General features: G+C 40.9%; 1 long non-coding RNA gene across 1 annotated transcript in view; it reads right to left on the bottom strand.

Moving 5' to 3' along the window:
- LOC104004735 (uncharacterized) overlaps positions 1-16880 on the bottom strand; it is a 72059-nt gene extending 55179 nt beyond the window's left edge. The window contains exons 1-2 of the long non-coding RNA XR_001712717.4: positions 16807-16880; positions 10867-10984 (exon numbers count right to left, since the gene is read on the bottom strand). This is a non-coding gene — a long non-coding RNA (uncharacterized LOC104004735). The remainder of the gene's footprint in view (positions 1-10866; positions 10985-16806) is intronic.
- Positions 16881-19045: the final 2165 nt, after the last annotated feature.

Below are 19045 nucleotides of genomic sequence, written 5' to 3' on the forward strand. Positions count from 1 at the left end.
CCTTCCTAACACCAAAAAATGCTGGAGCAACCTAATGGCCCATACTATCCTGTGTCCTCACTCTGGCAGTGGCCTAGGGAACACCAGGAAGAACTTGATACTCATCCTCACTGATCTCTGCCGACACCATCCAAGAACGTCTAATAAACCCTACTTACTCCAATCCTAATAATAGCCACATCACATTGAGAGCTTACTATGGGCCAGGCACTTCCAACACATATGACTAATTTTTCACAACAACCCATTAAGGTAGCCATTATTCTTTTTAACAGATTCAGAGACCAAGGCTCAGAGAGATGAAGTAACTAGCCCAAGTCTGTCGCTCAACAGGGTAGAATATGGATTCAAACACAAACCCACTAGAATCTAATTTTCCTAAGCCATTTCACTTTTTCCAAATTCCAGTGTACTGTTTGCAAGCATTTTAAAGACAATTTGATAACTTTCCATGTTCCAAGGGCAGAGGAGGCAGATCAAGGATGTGCTACACTTACTCAACCCAGGCTCACTCTACACGACCTTAGTGAGCAGGACTCAATTTGCAGTCATCCCTTATGAAATTGAGATGGAGCACAATGTTACCTGAGCTTCCCCAGTAAGGATTATCCTTTTTGGGACTTAGAATATTAAGCATATTTCTTATAAGGGGAATTGAGGCTGTCTAGTATCATTCTATACCAAGGTTTATGAAGTTTGAAGGAATTTGGTTCTAATATTAACGGCTCAAGGTACCTCTGGCCAGAAAGGATGACAAATATACAAATATCTTTCCTAAGACAACACATGGCCAAAGCATGTAAGTCTATAGAAAGAAAAGCCTCTACCAAAAGACTGAATAGTTGATGGCTCACAAAAACTGCACAAGAAATGGTAGAGCTGATTGTTATTCCAGGACTCGGGCCGCGGTTTGTCACTGCACTTCCGTTGCCCAAAAATGAAGTTTAATGGATGTGGAATTATCTTAGTCTAGTTACATAAAGTATGGGGGTTGGGGAAGCAATTGAGGTGACTTTGAGGGTATCAGTGTTGCGCTGAGCTCCCTCAGGACTCCGCCTGGTATCCTAACTGGTACTGCCATTTAGATTCAAATGGAAAGGCTGGAGTAGGAGGATCAAGTTAAGTGTGACGGGAGGGCTAGGAAGGGCTCAGGGTCACAGGTTCTCCTGGGTCCCTGTTTGTTCAGGACAATCTGATAAAGGCAGGTCTCTCTAGAAGCCCAAAGATGGTACTCCAAGCTGTTCTGCAGATCAGCAGCCAAGGAACTCAACTAGCAGCCTTGACTCTGCTTTCAGGAAAAGCATTTTTTACAACACCTGTCTTTCCCTTCCTCTATCCTTGTATGTTTTGATGTATGTTGTCCGAATACAACTCAAACAACATACTGTGAGTTGAGGCCTAAATATCAGGATAAAAATAAGAGGATTCAAAAGGATATAGTCCCTAAGCCCTGGAAAAGGTTACAATCTCAGGGCATAAGACAATTTTTTAGAGAAATAAAACAAAGTATGTGATGCGGCAAGGTTTCAAAAGAGGAAGAAGTAATATTCTTGCAGAAGTCTGATTCTTATAGATAATAACTCAATGTATGGTTAAAAAAAATTACAGTTCAATGGAAAAATGTGAGATTCTCCACTCTCCATATACAGTAGCATAAAAACTATAAGCATTTTGGAAAAAAAATAGTACAGACCTACAAAAAGTAAATTAGAACTGGAAAAAAGTGAATTAACTATTAAAAAGAAAACCACAGAAAAATGAGAAGATAATAGTAGAAATAAGTCATCTAAAACCTCGAGAGGTAAGAACTTTTTCAGAATAGAAGCAATGAAAGAAGTCTCAAAGCAATCTGGTCAATCACAGATTTGAGTCCTTTAACATTGAAAATTACTGTGTGCTTAAAATCTCCACTAAAACATAACCCAAATGAAAAGGGTTTCTCCAACTTCTTCAGAAAAAAACTGCAGCAAGGCAGACTGGCGAAGATTAATATCTTCATTCATCTACACAGCAATTTTACAGTCAAACCCTTTGAGGAGGGCTGGAATCACCGCAAATAAGGAATTTGGCATAGAGTAGCAAAGTAACTCACCAAGGAGAGAAAAGAGTTCGTGGGAGGGTAGGGGCCAGACTCACGGACTCCTTGCTCAGGCACTGGACTTTTCCTGCTTTTTCTACTTTTAGTCATCTACCAGTAGCCCCACATGAGTTTCTTTCAGCTGGGAATGATAAACTATTCACCTTCTCCATATAAGAAGGAAGAACCATAGCTCAGGCGGAATTAAGTCTGAGAAAAACGTGAACATATTTTTAGAAAAGACTCGAATTTTAAAGAAGTGGTTATTTGTCCCGAAGAAAGTAGATCTCATTTATCAAGAAGAATTGAAAGAAGAAGCATAGACTGAAAAAATCCACATACAGCTATTCTTTTCCATGTGGGTATTCTAAAATACAATGCTTAAAAACAGGTAAATAAATGACTGATTAAAATCAGAGTGCTAATAATTGTAAAGCAGGAACTTTTATTTAAATCCTCAAAATGTGTTAGCATTTAGTTTGGATAATAAGAAAATGATTATAAAATTATTTATTTATTTATTTATTTATTCATTCATTCATTCATTTTTGAGACAGAGTCTTGCCCTGTCGCCCAGGCTGGAGTCCCCTGGCATGATCTTGGCTCACTGCAACCTCCGCCTCCCAGGTGCAAGCAATTCTCCTGTCTCAGCCTCCCGAGTAGCTGGGACTACAAGTTCCCGCCACCACGCCCAGATAATTTTTGTATTTTTAGTAGAGACAGGTTTTCACTGTATCAGTCAGGCTGGTCTCAAACTCCTGACCTCAGGTGATCCAGCTACCTCGGCCTCCCAAAGTGCAGGGATTACAGGAGTGAGCCACTGCAACTGGCCTATGGAAATATTTTGAAGTATTTCGAAGAAAGATACAATATATTCAAGGCATTATTATTTTTGTACATACACACATCTATATATAAATTTTGAGATAGAGTCTAGCTTTGTCACCCAAGCTGTAGTGCAGTGGCACAATCTCGGCTCACTGCAGCCTCCACCTCCCGGGTTCAAGTGACTCTCCTTCCTCAGCCTCCTGAATAGCTGGGACTACAGGCACGTGCCACTGCACCTAGCTAATTTTTGTATTTTTTGTAGAGATGGGGTTTTGCCATGTTGCCCTGGCTGGTCTATGAACTCCTGACCTCAGGTGAGCCACACCCCCTCAGCCTCCCGAAGTGCTGGGATTATAGGCGTGAGCCACTGCGGCGGGCCTACATACATATATGTGTGTGTGTGTGTGTGTGTGTATGTATATATATGTATATGTATCTATAAGTGTGTGTGTATGTATGTGTGTGTGTGTGTGTATATATATATATATATGTAACCTTAGTGCTAATGTTTTCCTATTCTGTGATTACTTTCAAGTTCCTAAATTTTGGACTGAGGTTATTTGTGTTTTTAATGCCTGGGCTACATGTAGACACACGTAGGTCATAATAGTCTGTGATGTATGCATTATCCTGGGGGAAGAGTGCAGGGTAACGAGATGAGTTATACAATTCACAGTCTGGTAGATAATGACTGTCAGACAGAGAAAAAAATGTAGCATTCAAAATCAATAATTAGATCATTTCATATTTTTAGAGGGGTCATCTTTTACAGAAAAACAATATAAATTGTTTTCCAACTAACAAAGGACAAAAAAATGAGACCCTTGGGAAATGAATTCTTCACAATGCAGCTCTCTAATTGATCTGTTTGGAATTCTTTCTTGTACCATGTTGATGCATGCTAATTGGAAGGTGTTTTTAAGTAGAATCAGCTTGGATCACAATTGATTGGATGCGGTATAGCTGGCCTGCCAGATCTGGGAGGAAAGTGTGTATGAAAGCTCTAGCTTTACAAGTCCCACTAAGAGAGCATTCATTTGGATGAGGCAGAACACAAATCTAGAGCTCCAGGGATGACACAGCCCTTGGCAACCTTTCAGAAGTGACACACTATGTCTTCATTTACTCCCTCCTTACATCCTTACAGAATGGGGCAATGGATAGTGGTAGAACTTTGCCCACAAGCACTGCCCATCAGGAAGTGGCTTTTCTCAGCCCTATTTTCCATGTTCAAAATAGAAAGGTGGACTGAATAACCACTGATTTAACACACTAACTCCAGACAGCTGATGGTACACCTGCACCATTCTAGCTTTGTCCTGCTGGGCCATGATTTCTTTTTTCTTTTCTTCTCTTCCTTCTTTCCTTCCTTCCTTTTTAAAATTTGTAAAATTTTATTGATTTATGTATTTATTTTTTATAGAGACAGGGTCTTGCCATGTTGCCCAGGCTACTCTCAAACTCCTGGGCTCAAGCAATCTGCCTGCCTCAGCTTCCCAAAGTGCTGAGCTAACAGGCATGCACCACCATGCCCAGCCCCTTCTTTCTTTCCTTCTTCTTCCTCCCTCTCTTTTCGCTGCCTACCTCCCTCCCTCCCTCCCTTCCTTCCTTTTCTCCCTTCTCTCTTTCTTTCTTTCCCGTTTTAAGAAGTATGTAAAATTCAAAATGTTTCAGGAGGAGGGATTAGATGTACTGCACTTAAATTTATTTTATACCTTACAACAGTATTGCTAATTTGTAAGTACAAACATCCAGTTAAAAAAAAAGAATGTTTCTCAGGCCAGGCACCTGAAAATAGGGACTAAGAAGATCATCATAAAGGAGAAAAAGGAAAAAAGAGGAAAATGACCAGCCAGGCCACATTTTATAGGTCTTGTCTTTTTTCTTGGATAAAACAGAGGGCCAACCCCTGATTTGGAGGTACTAAGTGCTTTCTCTATTAGACTAACTATGCACCATTGTTGTCTACCATCTATATTTATTAACTGCAAAATAGATGTGCCATGAGGATAATTTTGTGTCCCCAGAAATTTAACTGCTGAATTTGGTAGCATCGTAGCCTCATATTAAACAGGCAGTATAGTGCACACCCTCTGCCCCCACCCCAACTCCCTTCTTTATCTGGTATTTTCTTCCAAAAACTATTATTTGGTAATATCCAAAGGACATGTCTTGATATTAAATGTAAATAAGTACTTTCAGAAGCATATAGTGTATTTAATGACATTTAATAAGTTCTGGAATAGAACATTTCTTTGGCATTGTGGCATCATTGAAATGAATGAATGGTGACAAACCATGACTCTGTGTATAACTGGGTAATTCAGTGTAGAATTGTCTATTTTTTTCCCCAGAGGAATGTGTCGCTTTTGAATCTAAAATTGACTTTAAATTTCCAGTTACTGAGAGTTTTGCTGAGAGACTAGGGTTATGCAGATATTGTGCAAAACAAGTTTACTATATAAAAAAGATAATTACCTGTTTACCAAGACCCAATTTTGGATTATTTTCATGGGAATTCACTGATTCTTGGGTAGGAGAAGGTGAGATTGTTATAGTTTTAATTAAACTACACATTTACTTTTTCAACAGTTGTTTTTAACTGAACACCTACTATGTGCTGTACAAAGCACTGGAATTGTAGCATAAGTAGCAGAGGAATTTTCCCTCAAAGAACTTGCAAACTAGCAGGTGGCAGACAGTAATAAAAGCTGATACAGAGAAACAAGCAAAGCAGAAGGAGCAATTGCGTAAAGCTGAGTCCTGGAAGGCTGCCTGTAGGGGGCAGTATGTGGTCTGGCCTTAAGGACAAATGGAATTTTCACCGGAGAAGACTGTGGTGGGGGCTTTTCAGGAGGAATGAATAGGAAGAGTACAGGAGGCTGTATAGCAGCAGGTGGCTTTGTTTGGTTGGAAAACACTCCAAGTGAAAAGGCATTGTGAAGAATGGAAGAGCTACTGAGGAACCAGCCTATGGAGTTTGGCTGTCTCTCCTAGTCACAAATAAGGAGCTGTTATTGGTTTTTGTCAAAAGAACAGGATGATCACATCTGTGCCTTAGGACACTTTAGATGGGGCAGAACAGGTACAGGGGATGTGGTGGGGGAAGAAATGACTCGATTTCAAATAAATCAAATAAATTACTTTGATGTTTATAGGGTGTCTTAGTTCATTTTTTGCTACTTGATACCTGATACTAGGTAACTTATAATGAAAAGAAATATATGGTCTCACAATTCTGGAGGCTGGGAAGTCCAGGTTTAAGGGGTCATCTTCTTGCTGTGTCATCCCATGATTGAAATTGTCATCCCATGATGGAAGGCAAATGGGCAAGAGGGAGCAGGATGGGGTGAAACTTGCCCTTTCATACAGCACCAGTCCCACCTCTGAAAGTGCAGCTCTCAGGGCTTAATCACCTTTTAAAGGTCCCACCTCTTAATACTGGTGCAATAGCAACTAAATTTCCACATGAGTTTTGGAGGAGACAAACATTCAAACCATAGCAGATGGATTCAATTCCAGCTTATTGAAGAGTACTGTATGGTGAAGAAATGCAAAAAAAAAAAAAAAAAAATTAAGAGGTCTGAGGTCTACCCCTAGCTTTGCTACTAATTCATTTTGTGTCAGGATGAGTCACTTTACGTCACTGATCCTTAATGTTCTCATCTGTTTAGGAGAGGGAGGTGTGTGGGTTACTCTATTACTAAGGTGATTTGAATGATCGTGTATCATAACTACATCCATCATTTCCTTCTTTGGTATTTTTATCTCAAAATTTCCAAACTGATTTAAACAGGATATTTAGGGTTATTTATTTTTTTTTGGCCACATTCAAAAACAATCTGTCTTTCTTGAGATGGCTACAGAGCATTTACCTGGCAGATTTCTTCTCATTCCATCTTAAAATTTGTCACTTAAATATTTTATCAAGGAAAAAGAGAAGGCAATGATCTACTGCCATCATGTCTCTATAATTTATACTCTCTAAACTTTATAGTCTACATAAATCTATGTGCTGGGAAAGTGTTCTTAAGAATAACTAGTAGCTTTAGAAAGTGGAGAGGTGTGGCATGAGGGACACCTGGTCAAAAGTAGAAGAGTGAGATAACTTGTTTTTTTGTCCATGCCTTGCTTGGATAAGCCTCTGCCTACAATTTGATTTAATCATGGCTGTACTGTTAAAGGGCAATGCGCATTTTCTAAAAGAAGCCTTCAAGGACGCCTTTGATTGCTTTTTCAAGATGGAGAAATGTTACCATGATGAAAATTATGCAGGGCAAATATACATGAATAAAAGTGTTATAATGGAAGTGACTTCTATAAAATACTCAGTGCTTAGAAAGAAAGAAATGAGAGTTCTGTCAATCAACCAAGTGACTACATATTTGGAAATGTCTGTAGGAGATTCCATGTTTGTTTTTTTTTAAAACTTTTTGTCCAGATGTTTATGTATGGTTTCTACATTTTATTATTTGATCTTCATTTTATGTTTATTTTATATAGAGGTCTTTTTTCACCAACTCATATAGTCTACTAAGAAAAGCAATCCTTTCTGGACTAGCGGGAATTTGACACAAAGACAGAACCATTGAATGCAGTGATTCTCAACTTTTTATACTCTACCATCTTAACCAAGAGCTTGTCAGTGCAGTCTGTAACCATGCTTTTTCACAGTCAGATGTTTTCAATTTATCTTCCAATATGATGTTGACTCAAACATTTGGCAGATTTATAATTTCTCCATTCTCCCCTGCCACTCATTCTCAAGATTTAGATTTTCTCATTTAGCAGTTGTAAGAGCGCTTCACCCTTTCTATAAATCTTCATGAAGTTTCCAAACCCAGTGCCATGCAAATTGAGAATTACTACCTAACATTATCTTTTGAAGAACTGAGCATTACATTTTATAGTTCTGTGTTAATTAAGCCTCTGCCTGAGAGAATGAGCAGGTATGTTTCCACTTTTTTAACTTACAATGCACACAGACTAATTCTCCCACTGAGGAACTTAGTTGGGACAAGCAAGGTCTCCTCATCCCAAGTCTTGCCTGGGATCCCTGACTTTGGCCTGAAGGCAGGAGCAATAGCTCCCGGACATTCCACTTTTGCCTTCTTCCCATTCCTGTGGCTGTGGTATGGGTAGAACCCATTTCTGCCTCTGCCTCTGTGAGGGTAGAAGCTTCCTGGCTTGTCATCCTTACCCCTTCCATGACTTCTTCTCCATCCCCATTCAGCCACTGGGAACCTCACCTACCTCTGAGCTCCTCTAGCACAGATCAGTTCCTGTGCCCAGCATTTAATCATACTCTGCATTGTCCCTGCTTCATGAATGTTGGGTCTGATGTTGACTATTAAACTATCAAACTCCCAAAGATGGAGAGTATGTCCATATTATATTAGAGTTATTCCATTACGTATCTCAGCACTTTTTACAATGATGGTCACAGATAGATAAACCCTAAATACATGAATGTAGAATTGCTCAACAAATTAAAAAAAAAAACCAGGAATAACTTCACTATTCACACACCTGCTACCAAATCCACCCTCTCTGGAACCGTTCCTAACACACCCAAATGGAGGGGTTTGGAGCTGTGTTCAAGTTCCTTGGAAGAGGCTCTTAATGTATGTGCGTGTGTCTGTGTGTATGTGTGTGCGCACGCGTGTGTGTCTGTGTGTGTGTGTGCATGTTTGAGGTTAGTCTTAGGGGTGTCTTTGCATAAGGTACATGCTTAGAAAAATGATCTGTGATTATCTGGCACATTATGTCTATATTAAGGGGATGTAGACTCCTTATGAGTCTTTTTGTAAAGAGAGGCCTGACAACCCTACAGCATCTCTCAAAGCAAAAGCATCCCTGTGGTTGGTCACCAACTATTATGTGACCTTGAGCACATTTCTGTCTCTTCAACTATGAAGAGACAAGTTCTCATCTGAAAGTTTAAAAAGTGGACCGAGTGACTCCATGTTTCCTTCTAAATTTGGGTCCTGAGTACTAGGTTGTTGCTACTGTTGTCTCCACCCTTCTTCAGAAATTTAGCAAAATGCACATGTCATGTTGGCAGCATTGCCCAAGTTCCACTCTGATGTCCAAGGGCAGAGTAGAGCAGCACACCCTGGAGCTGCCTAGGTGTTCTTGGCTGCCGCTTCCCCCTTTTTCCCTCCTTCTTCCTGCAGATAGAAGATGATAGTGCCGTTCTCTGTGTTCACACATTGCTTGTTGACCCCTGCTCCTCCTGTGTCATAAACATAAGCTTCAAAGCTGAACAGCCCTTACCCCATCTTGTCTCCTCGGGAACATGTACTGTCCAAGGAGGTGATGCAGGAGAGGCTTGTGTGTCCTGGTGGAATGGCAGGACCAGCTATGATCCTGAACCACAAGCACCTGGATGGGACCTTGGGTCTTGTTTCTGCCTTTCCTAAGCAGAAATTCAACTAACATTTAATGACGATCCTCAAATGTCGAAAGTTATACTTGGCAAGCACAGGAATATATGAGAAGCAAATCTATCTTACAGAAACCCACAACATGGTTACAGAGTGAGACAAGGCAATGTGAAAATGTGGGGTACATGGAGGTCTACACCGGACACTCACCTCTGGAGAACTGGCATCATGTTTGACAGACTCTGTGGGAGACCACAACATAGACTTTGAGACCAAAAATCAGGCCTATGAAAATGGGACTCAGATCCTTGAAAGAAGAAGATAGAAGATGACACTAATCTCAGATAATCACTAGGTAAGACAACTCACCTTGAAGCTGTCTCTGTGTAGGACCTGACATGGCTTTCAGCAAACAGACTGAAAGACTGGTTTTGGTTGGGACCCTGGTTGGTGCCATATGAATTATGAATTTAACCCATTTAACCCAGTCTAGAAAGCTTGTCCTGAGATCCCGAAGACAGATTTCTAAGAAGATGAGAGTGTGGCCACACTCTGGTGAACGTTTACCTGAATTATAACCTAGTCGGGAAATAGCCCTCTCCTGCATCAGCTATAATTTTGCAGGAGTGGAACTCAAGCAGAAGTCATTAATGCAGCTCATGATCACTGAGATAGGCAGTGGAGCAGAAATGGGTTTCACCAGTGAAAACTTCCCATGGTGTGGCAGAAACTCCAGTGCCCCAGGCGACATCCCTTACCCTTCCCACTTTCCCATTTTAGTGAATAAGGGACACTTTCCAACCATCAACCCTTGCCTGAGAGCTTTGTTTGTTTGTTTGTTTGTTTGTTTTGAGACAGAGTCTCATTCTGTCACCCAGGCTAGAATGCAGTGGTACAGTCTCAGCTCACTGCAACCTACGCCTCCCAGGTTCAAGCAATTCTTGTGCCTCAGCCTCCGGAGTGGCTGGGATTACAGGCATGTGCCACCACACCCAGCTAATTTTTGTATTTTCAGTAGAGACAGGATTTCACCACGTTGACCAAGCTGGTCATGAATTCCTGACCTCAGGTGATCTGCCTGCCTCAGCCTCCCAAAGTTCTGGGGTTACAGGCATAAGCCACCATGCCCAGCCTGTTTGAGAGCTTTTGACTGGTTTGTCCACTGGTGCAGCAGGCCAGAAATGCCAGGGAATTAATTTCTAGTTCACAAGAGCTCTCAACCCATACTGATGGGGTTAGGGTGTCAATACCCTCCTTTCCCACCTCTCTGGTTGTGTCCTCTGAAATGTACGTTTCATGGAGTTCTCCTAGATTTCCCCAGAAGGACTAAACTTCAGTTGCACACAATGGTAATTTGCTTCTTGGTAATATATCTTTACTGACTGCCTTAGTTTCCTTGTCTCACATTCCATGTCCCCCACACCAGCATTTCCTGTGATTGTCTCCCAAATAAACTACTTGTACCCTAATCTTTGTCTCAGCATCCCCTGCAGCGAGTGGAAGAAACTCAAGACAAATCCTCAGTAAAAAGTTGTGAGATACCTGGAAGCAGGTGGGCACAAGAACGGATCATACCTTAAAGCCATGGGATGCCCAGTGATTGTGGGTTGGAGACTCCGCGCTGTAAATGACTTCTGTTACCGCCATGATTTTCACCTTTGTCACTGCTTCCCCTTCCATTGGAAGGCGTGACCTGGAGAAGCAAGGGTGCCAGAAAGTGTACACAGGTTATTATGGAACTGTCAGAGGGGATGAGGTAGGACAGGAAGAAGCAGCTATCTTGGTTGTATGCCTGCTGCATGCTTGGCTGGACTGGCTGGGGAGAGAAAGTGAGGTGGATTCTTAGTACAGTAGCATTTTTCTACTAGTATGTCCCTGTCACAGCTGTGATTATTTTTTTTTTTTTTACCAGTATGGCAAACCTGTTTACAGGACAGGGTTGGCAGTTTCTTCCACCCCAGACTTTCCTAAAGCTTCCACATCCCTTTAGCTTTGAGGCTTCTGTCTGGGGATGTGGGTCCTCAGAGCCATGAACCCCCCTAGATAAAAATCTCAGCATTTGGCTTTCTCAGCTCTTCCTCTCCCAGTGTTCTCCTCTTGGGACTTTCAGTTCTGTACTTGGCTTGGATGTTTCTTATATGAGTTATGCTATAAAAATAAACTGGTGATGAAAACAATAAGAAACGCAGACTAAAAACATGGCAAAATCAAATTGGTCCACTTTTTCTGTTTAGAATTCTCCTAAATCTTAGGTAAGGAAAATTGTTAATAACCTTCTCTTCAGTAGCTTCCATGATGCCACGCCCCCAGGTCTCCTCACTAGCTGTGGGTAATCTCTCCTTCAGTTGGTTACTCTTTCATTCCTATAGGTCTTTGCTTTTCTTTCTAAGGCAGAAAACCCTGACAAGTGTGTTTGGGCAACTCCCCCCTGCCCCAGCCTGCTGGGGCTCTCGATTCCGCATGGCCTGCATGCCGCTCCTAAACCTGGTTGATTGTAGGCAGGATGTCTGAGTTCCAGTCATCACTCTGTGCTACCACCCTGGAAGGTTGGGCCTCATGTTCCATGTCAAATTACTGCCCTCACTGCCTGGCTACTGAGGACACAGCTTTCATATTCTGGTTAATTAGGGTTGAACGGAATTCATAAAACAGCAGGTATGGGGGCTGAAATACAAGAAGAGCAAGGGAGGTCAGTCAAAATTGATGTATTAACACTGCTGCTTCCAAACAAAATAGGTTTCATCAGTACTACTTCCCAGATCTGCAGCCTTCAACAACAACTTGAGGTGGAAGGGTTAGCTGGCATTCTGCACCTGGCTTACCAACTGAAAATTGAACATAACTTTGTTTTAAAAAAAATAGAGGGAAAAAATGTTTATTTTTGAGCATTATCATTATCCTTAAAGATGTCAGAAATGTGGGCTTATCTAGCTCTTTTGTCTGCGACACCCTAGGATCATAACAACAGATAAGATCTCATGTTTTCTCATTCTGTCCTAAGGGAGGCAAAGAACTGTCTGATTAGGGTATTTTACAGGTGTGTTGCCAGTGGTGCAGAACAACCAAGCCACTCACCAATGTCACATAGCCAAGTTAGTAGTTCCACTGAGGGAAAATATAAACAAAGAATATTGTGAGACTTTTACATTTCCATGACTTAGATTCTTTGAGTACCATGCTTTTAGGGTCATTGAATTGGATTCTTCAGATGTGAATAACAATTATTTTCTAGAGCAATGATAACCAATTAGAAATTTATATAGAGATTTAAAAATATTTTTACTGTCAATATTAATCCATTATTTTAAATAATATGTTATTTCTGGATTATGGTTATTAGTAAATTGCTGTTGTTTGAATGTTTGTGTCCCGCCTCCAGATTCATATGTTAAAATACTAACTTCTAAGGTGATGATATCAGGAAGTGGAGCCTTAGGAAGTAATTAGCTCATGAGGGGAGAGCCCTTGTGAATGGGATTGTGCTCTTACAAAAAAAAGACCCCAGAGAGACCCTTGTTATTTCCACCATGTGCAGACATAGCAAGATGACGTTATCTCTGAGGAATCAGGGCTCACCAGGCATTGACTCTGCCAGCATCTTGAATTTGGACTTCCAGCCTTTAGCACTGAGTGAAATAATTTTCTGTTGTTTATAAGCCACCCAATTTATGGTATTTTGTTATAGCAGCCCAAATGGACTAAGACAGTAATTATAAATATGTAAGAACATATTTGAACTTTTACAAGTGTATGTGAATTTCACTGACCTGGAATTGTATACCAAGGACCTAGGGCATTAATATAACAGTATCTTATGACTGTAGAATTTTTTCAAATGACAAAGTGCTTTTGCATACATTTCACATTCAAATACAATGTATTATTTTAATTGTGTAAAGACAAATAGTAAAGGATAGAGTGATAAATCCAACCTGTTGGTAACAGGTAAAACCAGGTCTCTTTCTGTATCCCTCCTTCTGTATCTCATCACCCACTCTAGTACTTGACGTGAAGAAATTTCTCATTCAACCAACCTGAGGATTCTTCACACTCATAGAAACTGGATTCCTGTTATTTGCAATTGTTTCTAGGACCAGAAATGAGTACATATTTTAGTTGTTAAAGTTGGTCCAAATGTCTACCACTTATGCCTGGTTTACTTGTCTTCATACTAGTAAGGCTCATACAGAACTTGATAACTGTTAACAGCACTGTCTCCCAGCTTGGCAGTACTCTCTGAAATAATAAGGAAAAGAAATGTATTAAGGCTTTAGTTATCAAGCACCTGAAATCAGGCCCCAAACCAAACCAGCTGGTTTTTCAGTCAAAACATCACCACACCTGTCAGCAATTTTCAACACTTCATATTTTCAAGGGTAAGAAAAATATATTTTCAACTCTCAGTCCAATAGTCACAGAGGTAGGCTGATGGAAGTATAGCAACATAATTAAACACTTGTGGTAGATGAGGTTAAAAATAGTCATTCATAATTTTTAGACCCTGACTCAAAATTCACACCCATTTATGACATCCTTCCGGATTAACTGTGTACATTCAGAACACATGTGTTTAGCCCTCTACTCTTGACTGGTGCTTTAATCCACATTATATTCCTTTGCCCTGGCTCATGATCTACTTCCAATTGTTCCAGAGTTATTTCACTCTCAGTCATCTCTTGGAAGGCTAGAATCACATCTTTAAATTTTTTTCAATCTTCCCTCCTCCCAGAAAAAGGAAATACTGAAAACAGATAAGCAGAAACTGCAGTTAGAAAATGTGGGTTAAAGTCCCAAGTTGACCATTCACTAGCACAGAGAAGGTGGGCTCTTGTTATTTAGCTTTTCTTTAAAGAGCCTTGTCTTTAAAATAAAAATAATAATAATACATTCCTCCCTTACAGCCTAGTTGTAAAGATTAAATGAGATGGTGTATGTAAAACACTCAATCTCATGCCCAGAACCTTACAGATCTCGTGTAAGGGTCATTTGTTTGTTGCAAGACTACTCATGTACCCTGCACTTGGTAGACACTTGGCACATAAATGTTCACCCCACATGTGCACCCTGGGCTTAGGCATCTGCAGACATGGTTTCTTGGTCACTTATGGCCTTTCTCTTAACTAAGGAAGAACTGCTTTGAACCACTTCAGAATAAGAGCCATCTTCCTTCTTGTAATTCAGTTGCTTTACAAGTGGGTCATCTGTCTACTGGCTTCTGAAGGCATTTCTTCTTCTCAAGAGAATGTGATCATGTCAATGAAGTAAGAAAGAAGCCACTGCTGCCCAAATGGCAGCCCACCCAAGACTCCATCTTTTTAATTACTAGGTGGTTTGCTGGTATAATTGCCCAGTAATTGCCTGAACTTATTTAGCAACAAAGTGTGTTTATAAGTTATCAGCCATGCAATAAATGCCCCACTCATTCACATTGGCCAGGGTTGTGAAGGTTTGAATGCCACTTGCCTTGATACAGGGCTAAAAGTGCTTGATACATTTATCTTCAGTGCCTCCTTGAAATATGTTTCTTCTTGTATTCTTTCTGTGGGCATTCTAATCATGGCCTAAAGTCATTTACTTGCTTCTCTGTTCTATAAATCCCAAGTAAGCTTTACTTCAGCAAGTATGTAAAACAGTTCGCTAACATACTGAGGTTTATTCATCTATTTCTTAATAGTGTATTCATTAGAATAGACCAAAGCTAAACAGAAAGAAGAGTAGACAGTGCTGAGTAGGCAATGCCTGCTTGTGTTTCTGTGACTTTAACATGACTGTATGTTAGAGACATTGTCGGGATGTATCATTAGGGCTAGACATAAGAAAGTTGTTAAGTAAAGACTAGTCAGAATGAAACATGTCAGAATTTTTCACTCTTTATGCACTTAAGTATGGTTGTTAGAATGACTTATTTCTGATAATAAATTGTTTTTCGCCAGTAGAAGCCATTGACGTTGGGGGCATCAAAATGTGTGTTTGAAATTGAACATTAACAGCACCTAGTCCTTATGATCAAGTTAAACTTTTGGGGATGTGAAATGTATAATGTAGTAGAAAGTTTGGAGAAATATTTTGAGTCTAGGCTCTCCCATTTGCAATTTCTGTGACAATTTACTTCAATTAATTATGTCCTAGCTTCTTCATCTAGGAAATGATGAGTTTGGAAAAGATTGGTGATTTCCATAGAAAAATATCTGTGAAGCCCTGGAGCTCACATTGGGCAAAGTTCTGGTCCCTCCCTATGGGTCTCAATAAGTAGAAAGGGACCTACTTTTATCTGTCTGGCATACTGGCTTTCAAATTCATTTTTTGTAAAGTATCTGCTAAGTTGTATTGAAGTACCACTGGACTAGATGATCACATTGTCACTCTTGAGTTCTCACCTTCTTCAGAACTAAACTTTCACTCTAGAATGTTTAAGATTGTGAGACTCTTGGTTTGCTCCCTATATGCACCCTGAGAGAAGGCAGATTCATCCTTCCCTGGGTGCAGCTCCATCAAGGTCAGCTTGGGCATACTGGATGGTCTGGTTGCTGGAAGCCTTGAAGCTTAGCTTTCTGGTTGCTACCCTTGGTTCCTATATATCATGGTCAGGACCTAAAAACAGTCCTCAGGGGCTGAGTAACTTCAGCCTAATGCATGTGCACAAATGGCAGCAGAGTGGGCAACCACTGAGTTGTCTAGGAACCAAAGAAGCTGGAGGACCCATAGCCCTCCCCTCTGCCACAAGGTAGCATCATTTACTTAGATACCAGTTCTAACGATACCACCTCCCTCCCTGGAAGGGAGGAAGAAGGCAGAGCTATCTGAAAGCCCAGCATTTGCCCTCGGCTAAACATTCATTAAAGAGGCTGTATAAATGATTAGATGCAACTAGGCTTGAAATTGGTGGGGCTCTAAATTATTCCCCCACTCCAATCAGTCAGTGAACCCTCAGGAAAGAACCCATCATTTTTACAGACAAAACAAAGAGTGTGTTTCACGTGTGTGCACATTTGAGTCATGTTGAGAATTAAATTTGTGAGCTCACTGTATTTAGAAACTGTTAGAGCATTTTGCTGACGACCATCTATTCTCTGGAGTTTGAAGGACTCCTTTGAGTTGTTCAGGCCTATGCTTCCTGTGTGTCTTCACCTCCATAGCAGAAAGCACTTTCTCTTGCTTTTTCCCACTCTAGGAGTGAGATTGATTTTCAGCATGTATGTTTTATTTGGGTCCCTAAAGGGTAACATTACCCAAGAGGCTCCTTTTGCATGGATGTCGTTGTGCCTCCCTTATGCATGTGTATTGGCTGCATGGGGGATTTGCTCACTCTGGCCTGTGAACAAGACAGCAATGGGTCATTCTCCTCCAAGCAACAGCACAAACTAGACTGAGCATGACGGGTCATTCTCCTTCTTTGGGAACTGGATGTCCTGCCAAGAGCGGAAGAGAGCTCCCCACACACAGGTATCCCACCACACTGTGCCTGGCTCCCTGCCCCCTCCCCTCTCCTCTTCCCAAGAACATGTCCACACTTACCTTGGTGCCAGCAGGGGCCTTGTTCTTCGACACAGCCATGGCGTTCCTCACCGGTTAATGTGATTGTAAACACTGAGTCACTGCCAGAGAGCTTAAATGCTGAAGGAACAGCAAGTGGTGAAAAGATGACCTCACAGCCTGTGGCTGCCAAGTGGAGGCATCAGACATTGCTTCTGGCAGGCAACACGGCAGAGAGACAAACGGTATAGAGGGGCTTTTGAACAATGATCTCCCCAAGAAAGAGCCACCCTCTCCTGTGTGCCCCAAATGGTTAGGCTGCAGGTGGTGGTCATGATGAAAGCCACAAGGGCCAGATCTCCACCCCAGGCAGGATGACTGCAGGGAGAACTGAATCCCCTCCTTGTCCTCTCTGACTGTTTATACTTGGAGAGAAATTGCATTTGCTAAGTTGTGTTGCATTGGTGGGTGAGGGTGGGCAGGGAGCAAACTTTTGTAAAATGTACTCAGGGATTTCTTTGAAGTATCCTAAAGGACTGCCTTTAAAAAGATGCATGTAGTAAAACTAAATAAATAAATAAATAAAAAGGTAGTAAAAGATCTTGTCATGGAGTTTGCCTACTATCAGAGGAAGATAAAGCTTAGTGGTGATGTCTCTATTATTGTCTGTACAATTACAAAGCGATTACATTACACACTAGGTGCTCAACCTGTGTCATGATTAGTAGAGGGCAGTAGACAGAAAGGCGAGACAGGGAGTACAAAGGGATTTTTGCCTTCAAGGTGCTCAGAATCTATAATAGTTCCAGAGAAGTAACTAGCTCATAAACAACCAAGTCACATGGTACGGTTCTCATTATCACACAGGCTGAAAACGCAGGAAGTGTTCAAAAAGGATGTGGAGGGATAAGAGCCGGATTTCAAAGAACGGCTGGATATATGTGTGTGTACATATGTACATGTGTGTATGTGTGTGTGTGTGTCTGTGTATGCATAGTGTGTAATGCTTTCAGTGTGAACATGGTTAGCTATTTAGGATTGCTGGGGACACTGGCTCTGACCGGCTACAATCTAGCATAAGTGGAAGAAAGTATAATAAGCCAAATGTCATAAACAAAGTATAATTTAAAAGCTCTGTTTTTCAAATAAACAAAGTTCTCCAATCAAAGTTTTGAAAGCAGAAATACTTTCTTCCCATAACCTCTAAGTGCTTTGTTTTTATTATTATACTTACCTGGTTTATGATGAAGGGAAGATTTCTGCATTTGGGTCATGTCTTACATATTAGTAACTATAGCTTGGGCTTTTTTTTCCTGCAACCGGACTTAGAAAAAAATAAACAGGGGGAAAATATATACATCTGCTGGTTGGGAGGTTTTTCTCTTTCTTCTCCTTCTTCCTGAGCCCCAGGCTTCTCTCTCTACTCTCTCTTCCTCTGGAGGAGTTAGTGTGCAATTTAAAAAATCATCTAAACTACCTTCCTTTCTTCATTGGCTGGCTTTTCTTCCAGTGTCTCTGATCGTCCTGCCTCTCAGGCCCCAGGCCCCTCCAAGCTGCATGGCTGGGGGTTCCTGGAGTGCTCTACAGCCCAGGATCTATGCACAGTCTTTGTACTTACGCAGAAAAAAAGAAAAACAATTGAGACCCACTGTCTTATGAGGTAGATGTGGTTAGGGATGGAGATGGGCAGAATCAAGGACCGTGCTTTGTGTGTGTGTGTGTGTGTGTGTGTGCGTGTGTGTGTGTAAATCTCCATTTCCTTTTCTCCCTCATCTCAAATCCAGAATTATTTCTTGCCCTTACTGAACCATATAATCCTAATTTTACAATAAAACTATTTGCCTTAAATAGTTGTCTCTTACTCTAGACTTAATCCCATCCCCAAAGTAGGGGAAAGTAGGGAAAATTGCTTTTCCTGCATAATTTGTAACTAGGAGCACACACACACACACACACACACACACATTTTTTCAGATGTTTTAATACAGTGAATGCCACTGCCTATTGAGAATTCAGGGAATTTTTTTTATAATATCAGTCTAAAAGTAAAGTATTTTATTGGGTGATGAACTTCATTCTTAGGTCCAGCTTCCTTTATTCTCATTTCCCTGTTCGCTATCTCTTTCTCACTTTTTCCAGAATCATTGACATTGCAAGGAAGTAATGATATGTGGAACCCCCCAAAGAGCATACTCTTTTTTTTTTTTTTTTAGACAGAGTCTTGCTCTGTCACCCAGGCTGGAGTGCAGTGGTGTGATCTCGGCTCACTGCAAGCTCCACC

Source organism: Pan troglodytes, chromosome 1 (assembly GCF_028858775.2).
Source record: "Pan troglodytes isolate AG18354 chromosome 1, NHGRI_mPanTro3-v2.0_pri, whole genome shotgun sequence".
Lineage (NCBI taxonomy): Eukaryota > Metazoa > Chordata > Mammalia > Primates > Hominidae > Pan > Pan troglodytes.